This window comes from Pseudorca crassidens, chromosome 14, assembly GCF_039906515.1.
Source record: "Pseudorca crassidens isolate mPseCra1 chromosome 14, mPseCra1.hap1, whole genome shotgun sequence".
NCBI lineage: Eukaryota > Metazoa > Chordata > Mammalia > Artiodactyla > Delphinidae > Pseudorca > Pseudorca crassidens.
In genome coordinates this window covers 68872663-68890975 of record NC_090309.1, presented here as the reverse complement: position 1 = coordinate 68890975, position 18313 = coordinate 68872663, and the positions used below count along the sequence as shown (strand labels likewise).

At 42.3% G+C, this 18313-nt stretch overlaps 1 protein-coding gene across 1 annotated transcript in view; it reads right to left on the bottom strand.

Annotated features, from left to right (window-relative positions):
- LOC137205550 (ALK tyrosine kinase receptor-like) overlaps positions 1 to 18313 on the bottom strand; it is a 541956-nt gene that overhangs the window by 395105 nt on the left and 128538 nt on the right. The gene's annotated exons all lie outside the window — the stretch shown is intronic.

Here is an 18313-nt window from a genome sequence, read left to right as displayed (position 1 = left end):
GATTAATTTTATGTCATTTTCTCCTAAGCCTCAGAATACTTTCTTTCGGGTCCTGAGATATGAGCAGGAAGCACAGATGGCCCTGTCTCCTCCAAGCCAGCAGAGACTGCAAACGACTTTGGAGTTGTTTAAATTTGTTCCTTTTCTCCAAGCAACCTGGCTACTTGGCAGCTGTTCATTTCAAGGCTCAGAAAGATGCAGGTGGAGATGAAACTACCTTAAAGGAAACTTGAGGCTGGAGGGAGTGGGGTGTGAAAATGTGCATGATGAATGTCATGCGGTAGGGGGCAGTTGAGCTACCTTTTAATAAGTTGTTTTTGTTAATGTAAAAGAGTAAGTACAAATAAAATCCTATTTGTCTGGTTTTAGGAGATAGACACAGGGTCATGGTATCTACAACTTACTGTCAAATGGTTCAGTGACAACAACAAGAACAAAATATTATATATAGATGTACATAAATATGTATTGGTCTCTGCCCCCAGTTCCTGGCACAGAGCTCCTAAAACCCTTGTAATTTCCTAAATGATAAGAACACTAGGAGCATCTTTTGTTTGAAGGAGGTGACCCTGGCTGGGCTCCTGGATGGGGGCTGGTCAACAGGAAGACCAAGCCATAATTAGAAATTTGGAATTTACAGCTTTACCCCACGCCCCTGGCCAAACTCCAGAGAGAAGAGAGGGGCTGGAGGTGAGAGTTAACAATTGATTGTGCCTATGTGAGGAAGCCTCTACAAAATTCTAATGGTAGTGGGTTTGGAGAACCTGTGGGTTGGTGAACACATGGAGGTGCTAGGAGAGCAGCACACTCAGAGAGAGTGTGGAAGCTCCACGTCCCTTCATACATACCTCGCCCTATGCATCTCTTCCATGTGGATGTTCATCTATATCCTTTACCATATCCTTTTATAATAAACTGGCAAATGTAAGCAAGTGTTTCCCTGAGTTCTGTGAGTCGCTCTAGCAAATTAATTGAACCCAAGGAAGGGGTCACTGGAACCTCTGACCTACACCGGTGGATCAGAAGCTCAGGTGATAACCCGGGCCTGCAACTGGTGTCTCAAGTGTGTGTGGGGGCTAAGGGGACTCAGTCTTGTGGGACTGAGCCCTTAATCTGTGGGATCTGACGCTGTCTTCGGGTAGATGGCATCAGAATCGAGTTAAATTATGTTGCAGAGAATTGCTTGGTACGAGGGAAATCCTCCACATATTTGGTGAGAAGTGAAGTGTTCTCTGTGAAGGTAAAAGAGACACACAGGATAAAGAAAGACACAGTAGATAAGAACTGTGTTTTTCCTTACATAGAAAGGGAAAAAGCTGAGCTTTTCCTTTACAAATATATAAGCATATACATACATGTATGTGTGTATACACAAAAAGAGAGAGAGAATGTAGCAAAATATTGAGAATTGGAAAATCTAACAGAAGTGTATATGGAGATTTATAATAGTATTCTAGCCACCTTTCTTTAGATTTGACTCATTTTTAAAGATTTTTGACATAAATTTAAAAATGATTTGTTCTGTAACTCTGTTAACAGTGCTGGCTCCACAACTGGGTGAACGCACTGTATTCTAACCAGTCCAGATAACTCTGTATTTGTTGAACACATTCTCTGCTTTCCCACCTCCATGTGCTGCTCATGCTATCCCCTCCACCAAAAATACCCTCCTCCTGCTATGATTCATCAATCTTTCATAGATTTTTTTTCAAATACTCCTTGAAGCATCCTCTGATCTCTGCCCCTTCATCCCCAATCATATCTGGTTTCTTTCCTTTGAATCTCACTTAAGACCCAGTTGATTAAAGTAGCCTCCTTGGCTTGGAGGTCCCAGAGCACCCCATCCTCCCTACTCCCATCAAATCACTTATTACTCCTTACTGTCACTGTTTGTTTAATTCTCTCTCTCCCTTTCTGGATTATAGGCTCCCTGAATGCAGGGACCTTGTCTGTCTCATCCATCAATATACCTCAAATGCCTGGCATATAAATACTCACCAAATATTTGTTGAATGAATGAACTACTTATGCACTGGTTTGTTATTTGTCCACTCTTATATTTTAAATCTCCTTAAGATCAGGGACTCTTTCTTACTCATGTCCATAACTATACACAAGGTAGGTGTTCAATAAATACTCGTTGAAGATTTTAAAAGAGAGGGAAATGTGAGGAGTTTTTCACTTTTACCAAAGGACTAGACTCGTATATTCATGTAGTCATTGACCCAAGAGCTTGAGTCAAGTAAGGCTTTAGCCCTGGCCATCCAAGGGGCACAAGGGGAAGGCATACATGAGTGGGTGGGACCATGTGCAGAAGAGAGTGGGTGGTGAGCTTTGGATCTCCCTGGTCAGTAAGCAAGTCTTACAGCTGGGGTAGGGAGGACTGCCTGAGGGTTAAAAACCAAGGAGAGCACTGCACTGGAACTGTCATCAAGCACTGATTCAGGAAGGAGAGGGTGAGCACACCTGCCAGTATCATTTACTACATTAGATAATCAGGAAACAAGCTCAGAAATCTAAATTCAAAAGGGGAATAACTGCCATCGTTTTGGTAATTTTAACACAGCCAAATCCTCTTTTTCTGTGTGCATGTATAAAAGTATTTTGAGTGCTTTATTACGAAATCAGTACCTTCACCAGCTACCCTCCATTTTGAAATAGCCAAGTACTCTCAGCCATAGTTCATTCACAGGTGCAAATTATCCACATGCATCCCATTGAAAGAAAAGCTAAGAAATTAAGAATTATTTTTATGGCCGCTGGAAAGTTATGATTTCAAATATTTCTGGAATGAGAATCATTGGTTGGAAATTAGAAATAATACATAACATAGACTTTGTGTGGGATAGAAAATATGTAGAATTTGGTTTTCCCATCACAAACTACAAATTCCCTGCTCCTAGTGTCCAGGTCTTTCTAGCAAAGGTACTTTATGTGCATTTAGGGAATGGCGAAGCTCTCGAGAAGTAGGGGTTGATCCTTGACCATGTTCTGTAAATTGCCCCCACACCTAGAACCTGCCGTGCCTCCACAGACATCCAAAGGTAGGATGATGGTAACCCAAACAACTCCACTCATCCTTCAAATGCCATTTAGGTAGAGAAGCTTTTGTCCAGCCCCTAAGGGCAATATGCACAGAAAGCTTATTCCTAGAGGGGGAGGGATTCTGACTTTTCTGCAGAATTTTCCTGAAAAACAAAAGAGAAAGAATGAGAGCATGGCGAGCATAGTGGCTGGAACACTGTGTTCCATCAGGGGCCCTGACTCTAGTCCTGCCTCTGAGCTTATTATCTGTGACAACTTGAGTAAGACATTAAGCATTTCTGAGTTTCTGTTTTACCACCTTGAAAATGGGAATATCAATATTTGCTCTCCTCTGTCACAGAGCTATGGTAAGGAATCAGTGAGATGTGGGGATGTAAAACTATCTGAAATCTAAACCTAGCTAGCTGCACCAGCTAGCTCTTTTTGGTGTGGCATTTCTCACCAGAAAGATTACAACAGAACCAATAAAGCTTCCAGAGATCTTCATTCCATGTTTTTTTCACTTCATTTCTCTTTTGACTAAAGAAGAAACATTTTCAGAAACTTTCAATTTTAAAAACAAACAAACAAAATAACCTCCTGAGTGATCCACTGAGATCCAGCCAGGGCAGCAAAAAGGATGCTGAAGTGGTTCTGAAAAGGGCTATAGGGAAGAAATGGGTTGGAAAGAATGACCAAACATCACTTTAAGAACCTTAGAATTTCAGGGTTTTTTAAAAGTTAGAGAATAGTTGGCCAAAAAGAGAAATGGATAAAAAATCATGATAAAAAAAGATCTCAAAATGAGAGACATACTACTGTATTATCATTAACAAATCGCATTTGACTGAACAAGGAGTGCAAAAGTGGATTCCCAAAAGGCATGATGACAGTGGTCATATATTCATCTATTCATTTATTCACTCAGTGTACCTGCATTCAGAATTTTCTCTGTGCCAGGCACTGTGTAGCCCTTGGGTGCAGAAGAGGGCAAAGGCCCTACCTCCAAATAGGGGAGGTAAATATGCAAAGTAACAACTGTAGTTCACTGTGGTACATTCAATCCTCTAAGAATGACGGTGGCCCAGAAGAGGGACACCCACACTGCTTAGAAGTGAGTGATGGGGAGGAACATGGGAGAGGGAGGAAATCCCTCAGAGGAGGTGATGCCCTGACTGAGGCTAAAAAGGGTGAAAGCTGGGGCAGGGAGTTCATGGCCAAGAGACAGCAGGATCAGTCTCTCAGAGAATAAAGACCTAAGGTAGGTCCAGCCACCACCATGCTGGCCAAAGGAAAGGCCTCAGGTTGAGTCAGCCCTTAACATTCCTCTGGGCAGACCAATAAATCCTTGCATGTATCTTCATCAATCCAGCAATCCCTGAACCATTCATTCATTTAATTTATTTGTTATTTATACCCTGTCTTGTTTTAAAAGTCATCTTAAGATGGTTATATAAAAGCGAGTTGGAAGGAGGAGTTTAGGTCTACACAGAGAATAAGTTGCTGTGGAACAGGATCCCTGTTAGAAGCAGCTGTTCACTAGGGACAGACTGCTCACAGCCCCTTATAACAACCCCCCCCCAAAAAAAAAACAACACTGGGGTTAAGGGCCCCAGAGCTTCCAGCTGACAACTGGAGAGCTTTCAGAGGGGCCAGGGCCCTGAGGCATTCAGATTTCCCCCACATTGGACTTAATAGTCGATTTTTCTCTTTGAGATCCAAGAAGAGTCCTTTGGCTCAAATCTATCCCATCCACACCCACCACCAAGGAATGCAGGCAGAAGTGAAGAACTACAGCTTCCCCAAGGCTTGGGGCCTCCAGGTCCTGAGCAAGACAATTTGGGGAGCTAACTCACAGCTTAGTCATTTTACAACTCTGATACATGGTAACAGAACAGAGCCTTGCAGCTGATAGTAGGCATGCTGTTAGTTCCCATAGGCTCACTCTCCCTCTCTGTCTCTGTCTCTCTCTCTCTCATCTAGATTCAGATGGGTCCTACTCACAGAGCAGAACAACCCTAAGGGCATGCACAGCCTTCTCCTTCCCCAGGGAGGGACAGGTGTTGAAGCAGCCACCTCAGGCTCCCAGGAATCCACAGATAGAAAGATAGGTACATCCTTTAACCCAGAAAAGATCACGGAGCAGGAGACCTCTCTCCCACCTACTTAACGGAGGAAAAGAAAAACTATATGTAATAACCAGTGGGTGGTGTGAGAAATGTCTTCTACCAAGAGTAAGAGAAGAAAACAAGAAACATAGGAAACAATAACCCATTTGCTTTCCCAATTTGCAGTTCCCCTTCATTGCATCTAATTTGAAAAATGCATAGAATTGTTTAAGCTCAATGACTAGTCATCTATCGCTCCATCCCAGAGACTGTTTTGTTAAAAAAAAGAGAGTGAGAGCATTCTAGCTGCCACGTGTACTGAGCAAAGTTTCAGTTTTCTCATGTTTTTAATGATTGTGAATTCAGCACCAAGACATATAGGTTTCGCCTGTATTGTGCATTGTGTATGCTGTTGCTGTGCTACCTTCAGCCTCCTTCAAGGATCAGAAGGCAACACAGCCACTTCAATAGAAACTGGTCTCTATTCCTTGTTTTTGCTTCATTTTCTTCCTTTAACGTTTTCATTTTTGCTTTCTTTCTTTCTGCTGAATCCCTGTCTGACTTCTCTCTTTTTCCAGGAGAAAAGAAATGTACCTCTCTATTTGCCAGGAGAACACAGACCATTAAAGTTAAAAGAGGCTCTAGAAATCTTCCAGGAACCCATCATTTCATATTGAGGAAACTGAGGCTGAAAAATCACAGTCTGAAGTCACAGTTGTTGACAGAAGAGTCAGCTCTAGGATCCTAGGTCACTTAACTCCTATGTTAGGATTCTTTCTACCGCTGCACTGCAATGCAGTCTCAGGGTAAAACTGTTTGGGACATCACAGAATTAACAACTTCTTAACCCCTGGGTCTAGAAGGGCATAAATAATAATGATGACAATAATAATATATTCCAAATCAAAACCTACCTCTAGTTCTATAAGGTAAACTGTACTATCAAAGAAAATAGTTGTTTCAAATGTTGATTTGGTTTAACCATCAAAACAAAACAAAATAAAATCTCCCAGACCAAATTAAGTACAAATATGTTTTGCTCAGTCACATAAGAAACCCATTCATGCCTCCCAAAATAGTCACGCACTTAAGCTCAGTGAAAGTATGGAGAGTGGGGCTTCCCTGGTGGCGCAGTGGTTGAGAGTCCGCCTGCCGATGCAGGGGACATGAGTTCGTGCCCCGGTCTGGGAAGATCCCACAGGCCGCGGAGCGGCTGGGCCCGTGAGCCATGGCCGCTGGGCCTGCGCGTCTGGAGCCTGTGGTCCGCAACGGGAGAGGTCACAACAGTGAGGCGCCCGCGTACCGAAAAAAAAAAAAAAAGAAAAAAAAAAGTATGGAGAGTGAATGAGAGGAGAAGAAAGCTGAATAGTTGATTGTAGTGGGCAACTCCATGGTCTTGCCTGTCACTAAAGGGAAATGGGGAGGACCTCTCATAGCCAATTCTGTATTCAGGGGCTCATTATTAAGTTGGCAGATTATGCAGGATCTTTGTTTTTCCCATCTCCCTCTGCCAGCATGAGTTTTAAACCACTGTTCTCTTCCCTTGTACCTACACTGGAAAGGGGAAAAGAAACAAAACCCTGAAACTAATCTGGTTATCAGTTGGGTTTATAACAACAATGACAAAGAGGAGGAGGTTGAAAATCAAAAAGAAAGTCCAAGACATATTTTAGACAATTATAGCCATCCTCTCTATACCAAACCCCAAACCATGCATTCTGGTTTAGTCCAGTTTCTCTGTTTCCTTTTGAATGTGCAAATAACCTAAATGGGGTTTTTAAAAAATAAGAGAACTTTTAAAAATAGTTAAGATGTATTCAAAGGAATTCTTTAATTATCTAAATGGCTTGAACTATAATGCAAGTAAGGAATTGCTTTTATTAAATGCCAAGTCTTTTTTTTTAAAGCAACCTCAGGGAGATACTCGCTCTCAACAAGCTGTGTCGTTGTGAGCAAAACAAAGTGGCAATTTGGGCAATTGTCCATGTAATTCAGACCAAATTCAGACCATTGCCACAACTCCATTAATGTGAGGTTCTGAACAACTTAGCTCATCAGGCAGCAGACTTGGGCAGGGAGTGGGCCAGAAGAGATCCAGCTCCCGCAAGCTAGTATTGAAAAGCTGAATATGGACAAGCAAACTCTTGTCTGTTGACTTCAACTGGTTGTTGAAGCACAGGCTCCGGACGCGCAGGCTCAATGGCCATGGCTCACGGGCCCAGCCGCTCCGCAGCATGTGGGATCTTCCTGGACCGGGGCACTAACCCGTGTCCCCTGCATCGGCAGGCGGACTCCCAACCACTGCGCCACCAGGGAAGCCCAACTGGTTGTTTAATCATAATTAAATGACCAGCAACTTGTCATTAACTTCTTAAAATAGTAATTGGTCGTTTGCACGAGTCTGCCATCCCACTATCATGTTTGGGGTATTCGTCATAGTCAAGGTGTGGAAAATTGAATAGAGAGTTTCAATGGTCTCTGGCTCTGTTTAGAGATAAAAATAACATTGGGCTGTCAGGGTGCTGGTCTTCACCTTCTTAACCATTAATTCAGGTTGCTGTATGTTTGTTCAGATCCATCATGTGGAAATTGTCTTTTTATCCTACTACGAGAAATAAATTGGCTGCACCAGGGTTGATTCATTCATGTAGAATAAACATTGTCTACAGTGAAATGTAGATTAAAGACAGTTATGCAGCTAGATAACGGGATCCCAAGCTTGGAGGTGGAGGGCTGGGGGAGGGGACCCAAACCATTCTGCGGATCTGTGTCTCAGTAAACCACATTGCTCTCCATTTCCCTGCTCATCTCCATGGGATCGGCCTCAGTGTCCCTTAAAGGAAGCATTTTCAGGGAACAAACAACTTAGACTGAGGAAATTAACCTTCCCCAAGCAACAATGGTAAATAGATAAGTAAGCTGGGAGACATAATATATGTATGCTGAGTATTAGAAGCTGGGTAAGAAACACCAAGTCAATTGTTTTTGAAGACAATTAGACAATACTCAGAGGCAAACCAGGAAAACGAAATCTCCTTTTCTTTTTCTCATTACTGTATTGCAGATGTAAAAGACTGCCTATCTGTAAAGCCAGCAGTTACAATATTTTCAGAACAATTATCTCATCCTCCAAAAGCTAACCACTGTATTTACAGATGAATTTCTAAGTGCACACTAAGGGTGCCTGCCTGCTGCCTCTGGCCCCGCAGACAGGTGAGCGGGGTTCACAAGCAGCCAGTGCTCTGCCCCCCTTGATGCCATGTCATTCCACCTGGAACTAAGGAGATCGTAGGAACTGAAGAGGGGCTGGGTGTAGGGTATGAATTGGTCCCTGAAGCCTTATATTTGGCCCAGCATTCTTTAGGTCACAAAGGACTTTCATACCACCACCTCACATGCAGCTTGTGACCATGACCATGACCATGAGGTGAGGTAAGTAAAGCCTGGAGGACTGTCCATATTTGTCAGATAAGGCAACAGAAGGTCAGAGAGGTTCTCAAGCTAATAAAAACTTCCTTGCCTGGAGGTAGGGCCCATGGCTCCCACCATACCTCTGGTGTTTTCCATTTGCTGCAGGAAGGCCAGCATTTGGTTTAGGGTGCTCACCAGATGTGAGGGTGCCGCCCATTAGTCCTACTTCTGACCTTTCAGAATATGCCTACCCTCTCTGTTCCTGAGATCCATCACCTATAAAATGAGGCAAGAATAGGGACAAAATGACTGATTCATGACAACTTTCCTGCCACACAAGGAACATCCAGGCCTGGGTAGCGAGCTATTTCTGGATGTCTAAGAGAAAGGAAGCAAAAAGAGGGAGCCGCAGAGGAAGGTCTCAACTTAGATGGTGGTAAAAAGGACAAGCAGGGGTCTTGAAGGAAAAGATCTTAGGTCTATGTTAGACAATTGTCAGGGAAAACATAGACGTACAAACACACACACACACAGACATACCTCTTCATTAAAGAGATCTCAGACAATTCAACCACCTAAAGCACTTTCACTTGGGAGTGATCCTCAGCAAGGATTACCATCTGTGCAGACCGAAGATGACAATTAAAACATTATTTAAAAAAAAAACCACAAATAGCACTTTGGGTCTTTATGGTGAGTTGTCAGGTGCTACAAAGAGCTCATCTTTCTCATCTCTCCCTTGACAACCTAGAAATATCTGTCACTCTCATCCCTGTGGCTATAACAGTAATACAATAAGAAACAAGGGAGGAGATGAATCTCTCCCCATACTCTCACCTAGGGGAAGCCAAGGGAGGGTGAACGAAAAAGAATGGAAGATAACTGGAGCAGTGTGAGTCTAGTGCTATCGATTTTGCATCTGTCTCAAAGCATTACTCACCGGTATGGCAGCAGCCCTTAGGGAGGGCTCTGCACTCAAGGGCCCAAGGCATGCCAGGGGCAGGAGCCATGGGCAGAGGGATTCTCAGGGGCTCCTTCCTTGGTCTGCTTCCAGGTTCCAGTAATTTGCTATTTAAGTGTCAGTAGTTTTTAATTAGCATGTGGGAGCTTTTTGAAGGTGCAAAGTGCTGGGTGGGTGGTTCAAGCAAATATCGGCTTAATACAGCCAGTAAGCAAGTAGAAGTGAAAGTGGAAATAGAAACAGTTAATTACGGGATCATTAGGGATAATAGATGGAAGTAATAAAAATCTGGAGTTGAAAGGGAACTAAAGCTTCCTAGTACAGTTTCCCCCAAAGTATAGGATTCATACCACTGTTAGTATGTTAGGATTTTAGATGGGCCAGGGAACGCTGCAGGTGACACAAGAACAAGATATTAAATGTCATTAAATTACATCGTGAGAAAGTTACTCCTGTTTCAATTCTCTTTTATCCCTTCTGAGTACCTCAAAAACAAAGTCTCAATTGGATGCTACTATGTCTTTAACACTTCTCTAACACTTGTCAAGCTCCCTTTTTAACAGAGAGAGAGCAAGCTTCAGGTGTAGAACCTTTGATTTAGCCAAAGCATCTAGTAAGAATTTAATCTCATTGCTCGGTATTCATTTTAAATATTCTTTCAAGTATTTTCCATATCCATTTGCTATAATGACATGAGGTTTCTTCTTTAAACATAAATTTATTGAAGTAAAAAATTAGTCCATTTAAAAAAATATTAAGTACATGTTACACAAATAGGACATGGATGATGCGGCACTAATGTGACTGGAGCTCAGAGAACAAGGGCCCAGAGCAGGAAATGGCTTGCCCAAAGTGGCACATTTGGTTGGTGTCTTCCACTCCTGTTGCTGGGCCCCTATGAAGGAGGAGAGAAGGTGAAAGTCAGCCTTGTCCAAAAAGCATGTGGAGCTCAGAGAAGCCACATGACTTCTCTAAAACTCTGGGACCCAGGAGCCTCGGCAGGAGTCAGTCCCTCCTTATCAGGCCAAGAAACGTACAAAGAACAGTCAATTGACCCCCACTGGGTACATCACATGGTGGTGATAGAATTAGTCTCTTTGCCTCATTTTCTTTTCCTTTTCCATCAATTTCCTAGGTCCCTGGAGATAACAAGTGAGCTCAAGCCAGGATGCCTCTCAGATGGAAAAACAGACACGCCCTTATCCTACACTCCCTGGTCCATTCTCCAACACCTCTGTTGGCCTGAATGCACCACCACAGGAGGTAGTGGCTGCAAAGAATGGTGTTAAGTACAGTATTCTGGGCCTCCAGAGGGCTAATCATCGCCTTTCCACATGGCAGCCCAGTGTGGCCAGAATACTAAGTGGAAAGCAAAATCCAGCCTCATGCTGCCTGCCATGCATCACATCCATACACAACTGCATCTTGATGGATGCAGAAGACACAACTTTATATGACTGTCACGGCCCCAGTGACCTTTCAGATCCCTGAGTTAAAGGATCCATTATTCATCTTTATGTACAGCTTCCTATGACAGGTCTGCATGATAAAGCCCAGAGACACGTTGATGAAGTAAATAATTTAGCCCCACCCATAATCACCTGCTGTTCTCAAATCCTAAAGCCTTTCCAGGGGTTGCTTCATCAGACCACTGAGCTCCTTACTGATGATGCCAGGGCAGCATAAACTTTATGCAGAAGCTAAACTGCATCCACTAGCATATGAGTTTTAAAGAAGAATATGGATGAGGGACATTTTCTTATACAAGGCTTTGCAAACACAAGCACACACATCCATTTTTTAAATAACAGATACTGTTTTCTGGGCACCTACTATGTGCCACGTGTTACACTTGGAACTTTCACACGTTATTTTGTTTAATTCTCCAAATAGCCTTGCAAAGTGGCTCTTAGAATCTCCATTATACCGAAAGTCAGAAATCAGTTAAGTATCTTACAAATGTCACCCCAATGGCAAGTAACAAGGCAGCAGGGCTTTTTAAAATTTTGCTGGAACAAGGGAGGATATTAAAGAATGAACGGCTGCATGGCAGAGTTGGAATGTGAACTATACTTGGTCTGATTCCATCAATATTCATTCTACTAGCCTTCACTACTTCCCTGTCATTAAGGAAGCTTGGTTTAAGGGCAGGAGAGGGCTGCTTCTTGATATATATGCCTAGCACCTTGCTTCCTCAAGGCCTTTATCCTGATGGTAGGGGTGGGTATGCAGGACATTCGGAATAGTATATGAAATCCCAATGACACCCACTTACCATGTTGAGATACAGTCAAAGCATAGGCCTCATGGGGCTCTTGATGTATCTTCTGCTGCCCTGTCCTGAATTCAAATGATTACTTCCCAGAGATATACATAAAGCCAGAAAATTCCTGAGAGCAACTAGTATTGGCCAGTTGGTTTATGAAGACAGCAACAAAGTAACTGCTGGATAGTCCAGCCTCATGGAAAAGGACCAGTCTATCTGCAACCAGTTCGTACTGCTTGGGCTTGTATCTGCCCATAGCTGTAGAATCCTCCCAAGTCATTGACTGGAAAAGCTTGACAAGCCCATGGATTTCCTGCTCCAATTTACTCATTACATCTGAGTCTAATGAATACAAATGGACAAAACTTGAAATGTAACACAGACAAAAGAGAAGAGCTATGGTGTCAAGATGGTGGTGTTCTGGGTACAGTTTCTCCTTTACGATTTAAATTAATTAAGATGTCATCATTAAAAAAAAATAATGGGTATGTAGTCATATTGTTAAATGTCAAGAAGATGAAGACTGAGAAAAAAACTGTTGTATTTTGTAGTTGGGGGTGACTTGTGTTGAGGGACCTCAGAGAACAATGGGAAGAGGTCAGGAGCAGAGTCAGAAAACAGGTTCTCTCCTCAGTTTCAACACTGACCAGCCTGGCAAACTATGCAAGTCACTTGGCAACACTGTCAGCTTTCTGAGCCTCAGACCCTAGGCTGATAAAAAGGCAATCACAACACCTGTCCTACTATCTCCTGGGCTTTATATTAAGGGTCTGTTATGGACTGAATTGTGTTCCCCCAGAATGTATAGGTTGAAGCCCTAAGAGGAGATAATGGAGATAGGGCCTTTAGGGAGGTAATCAGGTTAAATGAGGGGCCTTACTTTGGTAGGATGGGTTTCCTTATAAGAAAATGAAGAGACACCAGAGATAGCTTTCTCCACACACCCACAGAGGAAAGGCCATGTGAGGACACAGTGAGAAGGTGGTCATCCATAAGCCAGAAAGAGAAGCCTTACCAGAAACCAATCCTGAAGGCACCTTGATTGATTTTGGACTTCCAATTTCCAGAACTGTGAGAAAATACACTCCTATTGTTTAAATCACCCAGTCTGTGATATTTGTTACAGCAGCTGAACAGACTCATACAGGGTCCAAAGAGATGAAGTCTTAAAAGAGTTGTAAAATGACACAAAAATGAGGAGAATTCACATAGTCTAATGCCAGGCTGTGAGGAAGAAAGGGAAAGGTGAAAAGGTAGAAAGGGCACATCTTAACTCCTCCTTTGGAATTTAAGAGCATGATACAGGGGAGGAGCTTGAGGAGGTAGCACAATGGAGAGAGGTTTGGTAGGATGGGGTCAAAATCTTTCCCATAAGTACCTAAAAGAGATGTGGAGATTGTCAACCCATGAGATACTAAAAAATAGTAGTAGTTACACTGCATCATCATGAGGTCAAACCATTTCTTAAGAGAAGAGGATTAGACCAAATTTAATAGTCCCTCCAAACTGGATGTTCTCTGGTTCCAAAGGCTATGCATAGGCAGAGCTTTCAAATTATCAAGCATATAACTCACTGACAGGGGGTGAGATGGGACTAATTGTTTGCCTCAAACAAGAAATATCCTGTTCTTCACTTAACACAAGCTAATTTCACACAAGGAGGTAACTCTGAAGCACAAAAGCAACAAAACCAAGGAGAGGATGGTAGATTGTGTTGTAAGATTTGTAATCTCTCTGCCTCTCCATTCCTAGTTCTGATCTGGATTTAAAATTCATGTTATTGATGATTTTCTTCTCCTCCATCAAGGCTGAATATCTCATTGCAGAAATGAAATCCAAGGTGAGGCATTGAAAAAGAAATTGGGTTTGAATCCCAGGTTACTCACTTACAAGCTGTGTGACCCTGGCAACCCATTTAATCTTCTGATCCTCAGTTTTCTTATCTATTTCATGAGATGGAATGAACTTAGGATCTTCAACTACATGACATGCACAAAGCCAGACCTGCTTCCCACATCCCACACCCTTAACAGACATAAATAATCAATTCTGGCTCTCATTCCCACTGAGCTCACATACAGACTCAGAATACAGGGCCGCCTCAATCAGTGGATTCAATCTGGTACAAGAAATAACATATATTTATGTTATACCTTCCTAGGTAACAGATGATGTCTAAGTCCTTTCCTTTTCAAATGTTCCCAGATTCTGTGATGCTAATGTGGCAAAGTGATGGCACAAATAGAGTAAAGTCTTGAAAAAAATTAAGTAGAGGATGCAAGGGGAAAGAAACTAAAGGGGGGTGGGGGGTGGGACACAGACAAATATGAAAGAGGACAAGGTAAATCCCTATTTTTAAATGACAGTAATTAGGTCCTCCATGCCTCTTTGTGCCTACCAAGTGTTAGCCGGGGGGATGCAGGTGCCTGAAGAAAGAAGAAGATATGAGACCCAGGTTACAGCACAGTCCACCTTCACCCAATTCTCCTTCACATATCTCACTATGCTTGGACCCATTGAAGCTACACGCAACAAAAAATCAAGTATGCACAAGCAAAACCTGGAGGAGAGGGAAGGGGGGTGTCATGGGTACACTGATAAATGTTTAACAGCCAACTTTGGGGATAAGAGAGGAGATAAGCTCTGATTTGTAGCATTTGCCGATTTCTGTGGTGTAAATACTCCCACAATTGTCAATTTCTGGCTATCAACAAAAAGCTGCTGAACAGGATTTGGAAGAAACGCACATAATTGGCTGTCAGGGGCCTGTGTGAGCTGAACTCCAACACACCCCTGAGGGGAGGAAAACACAGGGCTAATACCAACCACTGAGTATCTTTTTGCAGCACTGCCCCCCAAGAACTTTACATTATTATTCCATATATATCCCATTCCTATTTCATGGGGTTTCAGATTAAATTCCATTTGCCTTCTATTGAGGAATTGTAACAATACTGGTGTCACCAAAATGGAGCCTGGCTCTAGGAACCAGAAGCCCAATGAAGTACAAAGAACCACTGATTTGGCTCAGCTGATTTAGGCTGATGCCACATGAAGGGGAGGGGAGATCTCAACCATCACTACAGATGCCATATCTATAGGGAGACCTCAACCCCCAAGGTCCTTCACAGAGTCCACCATGCTCCAATCATTCCTGGCTGTTTTTCCTCCCATAACATCTCTCACCTGGGTTTCTGGCATTCAGCACATATTTATGGGTCACTTATTATGTATCAGGCACTGAGCTGGGAACTCGGGCTACACATACACATGCACACACACACACACACATACATGCACGTGCTCGCACACACATACACAGTCTAGGAGAGGAGACAGACATAAAATATGACAATGAAATAAGTGCAGGAGATTGGTTCAAGATGGAGGAGTAGAAGAACGTGCTCTCACTCCCTCTTGCAAGAGCACTGGAAGCACAACTAACTACTGAGCAATCATCAACAGGGCGACACTGGAATTCACCAAAAAAGATACCCCAAATCCAAAGACAAAGGAGAAGCTGCAATGAGATGGTAGGAGGGGTGCAATCACAATAAAATGAAATCCCATAACTGCTGGATAGGTGACTCACAAACTGGAGAACAATTATACAACAGAAGTTCACCCACTGGAGTAAAGGTTCTGAGCCCCACATCAGGCTTCCCAACCTGGGGGTACAGCAACGGGAGGAACTCCAGATAATCAGACTTCGAAGGCTAGTGGATTTGACTGCAGGACTTTGACAGGACTGGGGGAAACAGAGACTCCACTCTTGAAGGGCAAACACAAAGTAGTGTGTGCATCAGGACCCAGGGGGAAGAAGCAGTGGCCCCATAGGAGACTGAACCAGACCTACCTGCTAGTGTTGGAGGGTCTCCTGCAGAGGCGTGGGCGGCTGTGGCTCACCACAGAGAAAAGGACACTGACAGCAGAAGTTCTGGGAAGTACTCCTTGGTGTGAGCCCTCCAGAAGTCCACCATTAGCCCCACCAAAGAGCCCACAGGCTCCAGTGTTGGGTCACCTCAGGCAAAACAACAAACAGGGAGAGAACTCAGCCCCACCCATCAGCAGACAAGCGATTAAAGTTTAACTGAGCTCTCCTCACCAGAGCAACACACAGCTCTACCAACCACCAGTCCCTCCCATCAGGAAACTTGCACAAGCCTCTTCGATAGCCTCATCCACCAGAGCGCAGATAGCAGAAGCAAGAAGAACTACAATCCTGCAGCCTATGGAACAAAACCCACATTCACAGAAAGAGAGACAAAATGAAAAGGCAGAGGACTATGTAGTGGATGAAGGAACAAGATAAAAGCCCAGAAAAACAACTAAATGAAGTGGAGATAGGCAACCTTCCAGAAAAAGAATTCAGAATAATGATAGTGAAGATGATCCAGGACCTCAGAAAAAGAATGGAGGCAAAGATCAAGAAGAAGAAAGAAATTTTTAACAAAGACCTAGAAGACTTAAAGAACAAACAGAGATGAACAATACAATAACTGAAATGAAAAATAAACTAGAAGGAATCCATAGAAGAATAACTGAGGCAGAAAAATGGATAAGTGACCTGGATGACAGAATGGTGGAATTCACTGCAATGGACAGAATAAAGAAAAAAGAATGAAAAGAAATGATGACAGCCTAAGAGACCTCTGGGACAACTTTAAATGCACCAACACTCACATTATAGGGGTCCCAAAAGGAGAAGGGAAAAAGACAGGACCCGAGAAAATATTTGAAGAGATTATAGTCAAAAACTTCCCCAACATGGGAAAGGAAACAGCCACCCAAGTCCAGGAAGCACAGAGAGTCCCAGGCAGGATGAATCCAAGGAGAAACATGCCGAGACACATATTAATCAAATTGACAAAAATAAAAGACAAAGAAAAATTATTGAAAGCAACAAGGGAAAAATGACAAATAACATACAAGGGAACTCCCATAAGGTTAACAGCTGATTTCTCAGCAGAAACTCTACAAGCCAGAAGGGAGTGGCATGATATATTTACAGTGATGAAAGGGAAGAACCTACAACCAAGATTACTCTACCTGGAAAGGATCATATTCAGATTCAACAGAGAAATCAAAAGCTTTACAGACAGGCAAAAGCTAAGAGAATTCAGCACCACCAAACCAGCTCTACAACAAATGCTAAAGGAACTTCTCTAAGTGGGAAACACAAGAGAAGGAAAGGACCTGCAAAAAAACCCCAAAACAATTAAGAAAATGGTAATAGGAACATACATATCAATAATTACCCTAAATGTGAATGGATTAAATGCTCCAACCAAAAGACACAGGCTCCCTGAATGGATACAAAAACAAGACCCATATTTATGCTGTCTACAAGAGACCCACTTCAGACCTAGGGACACATACAGACTGAAAGTGAGGGGATGGAAAAAGATATTCCATGCAAATGGAAATCAAAAGAAAGCTGGAGTAGCAATTCTCATATCACACAAAATAGACTTTAAAATAAAGAATGTTACAAGAGACAAGGAAGGACACTACATAGTGATCAAGGGATCAATCCAAGAAAAAGGTATAACAATTATAAATATATATGCACCCAACAGAGGAGCACTGCAATACATAAGGAAAATGCTAACAGCTATGAAAGAGGAAATCGACAGTAACACAATAATAGCAGGGGAAGTTAACACCTCACTTACACTAATGGGCAGATCATCCAGACAGAAAATTAATAAGGAAACACAAGCTTTAAATGACAAAATAGACCTGATAGATTTAATTCATATTTATATGGCATTCCATCCAAAAACAGCATATTACACTTTCTTCTCAAGTGCACACGGACCATTCTCCAGGAGAGATCACATCCTGGGTCACAAATCAAGCCTCAGTAAATTTAAGAAAACTGAACTCATATCATGCATCTTTTCCGACCACAACACTATGAGATTAGAAATCAATTACAGGGAAAACAATGTAAAAAACACAAACATATGGAGGCTAAAAAATACGTTACTAAAAAACCAAGAGATCACTGATGAATCAAAGAGGAAATCAAAAATACCTAGAGACAAAGGGCAACAAAAACAATCCAAAACCTATGGGATGCAGCAAAAGCAGTTCTAAGAGGGAAGTTTATAGCTATACAATCTTACCTCAAGAAACAAAAAACATCTCAAATAAACAATCGAACCTTACACCTAAAGGAACTATAGCAAGAAGAACGAACAAAACCCAAAGTTAGTAGAAGGAAAGAAATCATAAAGACCAGAACAGAAATAAATGAAATAGAAACAAAGAAAACAATACCAAAGATCAATAAAACTAAAACCTGGTTCTTTGAGAAGATAAACAAAATTGATAAATGTTTAGCCAGACTCATCAAGAAAAAGAGGGAGAGGACTCAAATCAATACAATTAGAAATGAAAAAGGAGAAGTTACAATGGACACCACAGAAATACAAAGCATCATAAGAGACTATCTATGTCAATAAAATGGACAACCTGGAAGAAATGGACAAATTCTTAGAAAGGTATAACCTTCCAAGACTGAACCAGGAAGAAATA